Source organism: Octopus bimaculoides, chromosome 3 (assembly GCF_001194135.2).
Source record: "Octopus bimaculoides isolate UCB-OBI-ISO-001 chromosome 3, ASM119413v2, whole genome shotgun sequence".
Taxonomy (NCBI): domain Eukaryota; kingdom Metazoa; phylum Mollusca; class Cephalopoda; order Octopoda; family Octopodidae; genus Octopus; species Octopus bimaculoides.
This window is the reverse complement of record NC_068983.1, coordinates 150,350,470-150,358,286: the sequence shown is the minus strand read 5'-3', so window position 1 is coordinate 150,358,286 and position 7,817 is coordinate 150,350,470.

Here is a 7,817-nt window from a genome sequence, read left to right as displayed (position 1 = left end):
TTTTTTTTTTTTTTGTTGACCTGGGAAAAGTGAAGTACAAAATCAACACCACCAGGTTTAAACTCAGAATTAAAGATTTTGCCCATTGGTACAAGGCCACAAGCTATGGACACATAAGAAGTGCAACAACATCAAAAGAAGATTAACCAAGAAGATAGCGTTCGTGTGTGACAGATGCACAGGGGCAATAAACACCACAGATGCACAGAAAACATTCCATCACACTCCAGGGGAAGAAACTAAAAGTAGTTGATAGCTTTCGCTACCTAGGTGACCAAGTTAGTACTGGGGGTGGATGCTCAGAGAGTGTTACCACTAGAATAAGAATAACCTGGGCAAAGTTTAGAAAGCTTCTACCCCTACTGATGACAAAGGGCCTCTCGCTCAGAGTGAAAGGTAGATTGTACGATGCATATGTGTGGACAGCCATGCTACACAGCAGTGAAACATGGGCCGTGACTGGAGGACATGTGTAGGCTCAAAAGAAATGAAGCTAGCATGATCCGCTGGATGTGTAATGTCAGTGTGCACACACGACAGAGTGTAAGCGCACTGAGAGAAATGTTGGACTTAAGAAGCATAGGATGTGGCATGCAAGAGAGACGTTTGTGCTGGTATGGTCATGTACTATGGATGGATGAGGAGAGATGTGTGAAGAAGTGCCACTCCCAAACAGCTGAAGGAATCTGGAGTAGACATGGGATGAGGTGGTCAAGCATGACCTTCGAATGTTGGGCCTCACAAATGCAATGACGAAAGACTGAGACCTCTGGAGATATGCTGTGACTGCAAAGACCTGGCAAATAAAGTGAGTTCACAGCTGTATCCTACACCAATTTCACATAACCAGCCCAGCCCATTGAAAAGTATCTTGGATCATAGGGCAACCTGCTGTGCTTGAGGAGGCCTATTGAGTCAAGTACATCAACATCAAAATGAAATGGAAATTGTAGTTGTGATACCCGTGCTAGTGGCACATAAAAAGCACCATCCGAACATGGCTGATACCAGCACTGCCTTGACAGGCTTCTGTGCCGGTGGCACATAAAAAGCACCAACCAATCGTGGCCATTGCCAGCCTCCTCTGGCCCCTGTGCCCCCAAAGGATGAAAGACCAACTAGAAATTTGAACTCAGAAAAGGAAAAGAAACAAGCAGTCAGAACACTGCAACCATTCTGTCCAGTGCTCTTCTGTTTCTGCCATCCACCAGCTGTGGTTATGTATCCCAGAACACTTTTGCTCACACAGATCTAGTGTTCTGCTTGTTCACTAGCTGTTGTTTATATGCAGTACAACAAATATTACCACATAAACAGTATGTGAATTATATTGTCATAGTAACCGTTTTCACATCTGCTTTCTCCATGCTGGCATGGGCTGAAGGGGACATTATTAAGGCAATGTTTTACAGCTGGATGGCCCTTCTGATACCAACCATTTTATGATGTATCTTTTCTATGAATCAGGATATGACCATAAAAAAATTTTTTTTTCTCAATTTATCTGAAATGGATAATGACAATCATTTCTACATCCACTTTTTTTTCATTCTGGTGCAGGTTAGACAAGTGAATAAACTAACCTCATACTTCAATATTCGTATCACTCCTGGGATATGTTGATGGACACTTTGCACCATTTTAAGGGGAGATAATTCGGTTGTAGATCTCACCCCTTACATGTATTACATGTTATATATGACAGGCATCCACGTAGATTCTGTCTACCTAATTTCACTCAGACAGGAGTTGATCCACCTAAGTAGATGATAGATGACACTCAAAATGGGATTAAATGCCTGAGATCGTCTTTGTCTTTCATTCTAGCAAATTTGATAAAAATTGTCAATTACTGAGAATGATAACAATCCCGCACACACATCTCAAAATTGTTAGTCTTGTACTTAAATCAGAAACAGTTATTATTATTTTTAAAAGGGTAATATGTTTTCAGTTCAAATTCCACTGAGGTAGACTTCCAGGGTTGATAAAATACAGTAGCTTTCAAGTATTGGGTTAACTCAATCAACTATGTCACAAACTGGTAGAAATAGTAAAGGTTTGGACAATGTTAAATTAGTTAATAAATTTTATCATTTAATAGATGAGAGAATAGAGTGGTGGATTGGCAAACTTACTAGAATATAAGAAAAAATACCTTGCAGTATTTGTTCTGGTTCACTGCATTCTGAGTTCAAATCCTGTCACAGTCAGTTTTTGCCTGTCATTCCCTCTGAAATCAATGAAATAAAGTACCAGTCAAGCACTAGGGTAGTATTAGAGTCAATATCAATCCCCACCATCATACACACCTAAAAACAATTGCTAGCCTTATGTCAAAATTAGAAAATTATTACATAACAGAATTGGTCAAGATATCTTGCACTAATTAATAACATTTTTGAGTTCAAAATCTTGCCAGGGTCAATTGTTTTTCCATCCTTCAAACATTAATAAAATTGCTGGTTGGCTATCAATAAAATTAAGGTCAACTGCACTCTAACTCCAAATGTTCTGGCATGAAAAATATTATCACTCCTTGATAAGTAAAAATTATAAATAAAATGTCCTATTATTTTCCATTCTGCCTTCTTGAAAGATTGATGGCAAAGTGAAGAAATCTTCCTTTCCATGGTCTCTGGTTCATGTCATCTCATGTGTATGGGTAGGAGATGTGCTAGGGTCACAATGTACAAGTTTGTTTTTCTGTTTGGTAGTGACTGCAAGAGAGGACAACAAAGAAGTTGTTGATTTCTATACTTCATCCCAAAGGAATTCAACCCAATTGCTTATACCACAAAAACACGCACAACTACCATAACAATAATAACAAAGGAAACGAGAGGGAGTCTTTGTGGTTGCTTGAGCTGCTAGAAACGACAGGCAGATCTCCTTACCATCACAAGGAAGAACTCTGGATAATGTAGTCAAAGATACACCATGACTGAATAAAAAAAACCGATGGTCATAACTAATCATTGATGTATTCAAACAGGGCTGACTCCACAACAATATCGGTGAAAAAAAAATCTTTAAACAATTACGACAAATGTAAATAAACAAACGAAGTTTGCTTTTAGAAGCGTTGAGATGTCTTTTTAGAAAGTTAAAGAAGTGATTTTAAATTCTCAATCGCAGAATAATGCTAATAATATAGCCTGAACAGCTAGCCACCTACACTTTTCTCTGCAAAATAGGGATTGTTTATCCTGTTCAGGCTATATTATTAGCATTATTCTGCGATTGAGAATTTAAAATCACTTCTTTAACTTTTTAAACAATATATGTTGATGTAGCAGAGTCATGAAAAGGTGCAATTCATATCTTAATAGATGTAGGAAAGGACTGCTGTTCTTATGTTTTTTTGTATTGCTTCTTCTGGGAGGCAACAACACATATACAACTCTTCCTCTGACAAAGAATTTTAATTAGCAGAAATGAGGTGGTTGATAGAGATACAAGAGAGAAAGTTTTGCTATTCAATCCTTAAAGCAATGCAATGGACTAGGTAAGTGAGGTACTACAAGATTTTCGTTAACAACCATCATTTCTCGTCTTTGCAGTTACCTGGAAAGAAAGCTTGAGAGCTGAATTTTAAAGCCAACAAATATTTTACAAGAAACATTGATCTGGGAAGGAATAAAAATAAAAAACTCTCTACCACAAAGCCTCTAAAACAGACAGCTATGAAAGATAACACTTGTTATCATCATCACTTAACATCCATTTTCTATGCTAGCATGTGTTGGACAGTTTGACAGGCACAGAAGAGCTAGACCAGGCTCCAATTGCTAGCTTTGGCATGGATTCTATGGTTGGGTACTGTTCCTAATGTCAACCACTTCACAGAGTGTACTGAGCACTTTTTTTACATGGCACAATACTAATGTATACAAATATATTAAACAACTTTTTCCATAACATGTAGGAAAATTTCATGCAGACACACTGTCATTGGGGATGGATTGTCTGCAAATGTGACAACAGATGTGATACCTTTCTGTTTCTTCAGTTGCAAACATGTGATAGTAAAATGGAGTGTGAATGTGCATGAGCTAAATCCAGTACTATCTCTTGAGGCACTCTATCCGTGTTGTATAGATGTTGGAGCCATTGGCAAAATCAGTTGTTCTGATCAGCTGACACTTTCTCCCTTACTAGATAAATACAAACAGATTTTATTTGCACATTCTATTTAAAGAGTAGTGATTTGGAAAGAAAGCTTCACTATTAAGTGGAAACATTATTCCTGGAGCAGGAAATGAAGTTAAACATAATCAAAGTAGTTCTGGAAACCTGGAACCAACAACACTATTGCAATATAAAACCAAATCTATACACTGAATTTAAATTAAACTGGAGTTCATTTGACTTCTCCCCACTCCCAAAATTTAACTCCATTATAATGTAGGAGATCATTATTAATTAAAAATGGTAAATAGTGGAGTAGCAGAAATCTTAGTGTTAGACCTCATCTGACACTACCAACAGCTTACTGATATCCATTAAGTATACGTACCAGAAATAGATGTATTCTTTTAATTATATCCTGTAGAGACTGTTGATGGTAGCAGTGGTGGTGATGGCCATAATCCATCGAAGCTTTTTGCTGAAGACTTTGCCTCCATGCATTGTATTTGAGCAAGAACATCTCCCAACTATGTTAGTATTTAACCCCTGATCTTACCTCATTTAACAGACTTTTGATCAAAGACATTATAATGATGACCAACCCATCTTTTTTACAAATGTAAGTATCACTAGGTATACATTAGAGGGAGGAAGCGCAATGGCCCAGTGGTTAGGGCTGCGGACTCGCGATCATAGGATCGCGGTTTTGATTCCCAGACCGGGCGTTGTGAGTGTTTATTGAATGAAAACACCTAAAGCTCCGCGAGGCTCCGGCAGGGGATGGTGGCCAACCCTGCTGTACTCTCTTATCACAACTTTCTCTCACTCTTTCTTCCTGTTTCTGTTGTGCCTGTAATTCAAAGAGCCAGCCTTGTCACACTGTGTCACGCTGAATATTCCTGAGAACTACGTTAAGGGTACATGTGGCTGTGGAGTGCTCAGCCACTTGCACATTAATTTCACGAGCAGGCTGTTCCGTTGATCGGATCAACTGGAACTCTCGACGTCATAAGCAATGGAGTGCCAACAACAACAACAAAACATTAGAGGGAGGATCTGGTTCATCTATGAACGATGTTGCCCACAGGAAAAGTTGAACGCAACAATGAACTGCTGGAACACTCATCAATATTAGTGCTGAGCAACACCACTATTGGGTACTTAATTTGGATCATAAGTTTTCATACTTTTTCTTTTAAAATATTAGGCTTTGTAACTAGTAAAGAAACAACAAAAACTAATATTCACAGCGATGACATTGTTCTTGTTCTCAAGTGAGCCTGTGATCAAAGGCATTCCAAGCATGACAGACCATTCCATTTCACTCTTTCTATCTTTTATTTGTTTCAGTCACTAGACTGCAGCCATGCTGTGACACAATTTTGAAAGGTTCTAGTTGAACAAATCAACCTCTGTATGAATTTTGTTGAGTCAGGTACTTATTCTGTTGGTCTGAGGGACATAAACAAACCAGCATGGGTTGTCAAGTGGCAGTGATGGGACAAACACAAAGACACAGACACATATACATGACAAGCTTCCACACAGTTCATATCTTCTTCATTCACTCGCAAGGTATTGGTTGGCCCAGAGCTATTGCTGTGCAGTGGAACTGAACCCAAGCAAGCTTCTTAACCACACAGCTATGCCTACACTTACAGTATATCTTTGATTACACTGTCCAAAATCCTAACTCTTTTTTAAGATATGGTGTGATTTGAGGGAGATGTTACTACTGTTTCAAGCAGATCACACAATCATCCAGAGTCTCTCTCACCAGTTCATTAAGGACAAAGTTGGTGGAAATGATAAATCTCAAGAGTCAATATAATTTGATATCCAGCCAGGAAATATATGTTAGAAAGGAAAGACATTCATTTAAATATCCATTGCAAAAGATTTGGTGTGGCACCAAATAAATAAGTAAACACACACACACACACACACACACACATATATAACAAAAAATAATAAAACTAAATAATTTCACAAATTGAAACAGTGCCTTTTTTATGAAATGCAAACATTTATTTTGTATAAAGATATACATTGTAAAAACCATGCTCTGTGTGAAATTCCAGAGATAGTTCTCTATATCTTTATTTCTTCTGTGTTTTCCTTTCCTCTCTCTCTCTCTCTCTCTCTCTCTCTCTCTCACTCTCACACACTCTCTCTTACTCTCCTCTTCTGAACTTGTTTGCTTCCTGCATTTCTACTTTATTTATTTTTTTTTTTTTACATACTGCATAATTATTTGATGTTATTGTATTGTATGTTTATGTTCAGGTATGTGTATGCTTATACACACTACACACATATATTCATACATACACACACATACATACATACATACATACATACATACAAACAATATCTTTTCTGAAAAAAAATGGATTTATAATATTTTTAGACATTTTTTTTTAATAGTTAGCTTAATCTGAGGAGATATGATAAAGTTCGTAATTAATTATTTCAGGCTAAAGCAAAATGTCTTTTGCTTTTATCAGACAAATTCTTCTGTCACTTTGGTTTCTTGAAAATTATCTCAAGAATTTGTATAACCACAGATATTCCTGGAATACATCTCTCTTGTGAAACTTATGATACTGACTTTGAGGACAAATGAACCCATTGCTTTAATTGGGCCTCATATTCTTTTCTATTCTAGGCACAAGAATTTTTGGGGAGCGGGGTGCCAGTTGATTAGATCAATCCTCAGTATGCAACTGGTACCTAATTTATTGACCTCAAAAGGAAGAAAGGCAAAGCTGACCTCATTGGAATTTGAACTCAGAACGTAAAACAGATGAAATACTGCTATGCATTTCGCCTGGCATGCTAACATTTCTGCCAGCTTACTGTCTTCATTGGGCCTCATATTAAAAACACTAAAGAGTTGATGTTAGGAAAAACCATATGGTATGTCTCAAGAAGTCTTGTCCAGCCCATGGCAGCATAGAAAAATGGACATCAATGATAATAATGGTAGTGATGAAATGGTTACTCCAAGTCTGGTATGTAACCATCAGTTCATTGGATTTTGTTCATGTTTTGCTGTTTGACTCAGTTATTAGTGTGTTTGTCGAATTCATACATAAACCTGGTCACATATCATCATCATCATCATCATTTAACGTCTGTTGTCCATGCTGGCATGGGTTGAATGGTTTGAATGAGCTGGTACACTGAAAGGTTGCACCAAACTCCAGTCTAATTTGGCATGGATTTTATGGCTGGATGTCCTTTCTATTGCCAACCACTCCAAGAGTGTAATGAGTGCTTTTACATGCTACTGGCATGGGTACCATTTGTGTGACACCAGGGTGCTTTTTATGGGCCACTGGCACAGATGCCAATTTGCGTGACACCGGTACCTGCCACAACTGCGATTTTGCTAGGCTTGATGGGTCTTCTCAAGCATGGCATAATGCCAAAGGTCTTGGTCATTGCCCCTGTGAGGCCCATCACTCAAAAGAAATCAGCCACTTTGCCTCCCTCAGGCCCAACGAGCAAGAGGAGCTCAGCCACTTTGCCTCCATGAGGCCCAACATTCAAAAGATGTTCTTTACGTGCCACCATCACAGGTACACTTGGCTTGACAGGTCATCTCAAGCACAGCACATCGCCAAAGGTCTTTGTCACTAGTCAGGCTCTGAGTTTGAGGATCATGCTTCACCACCTCGTCC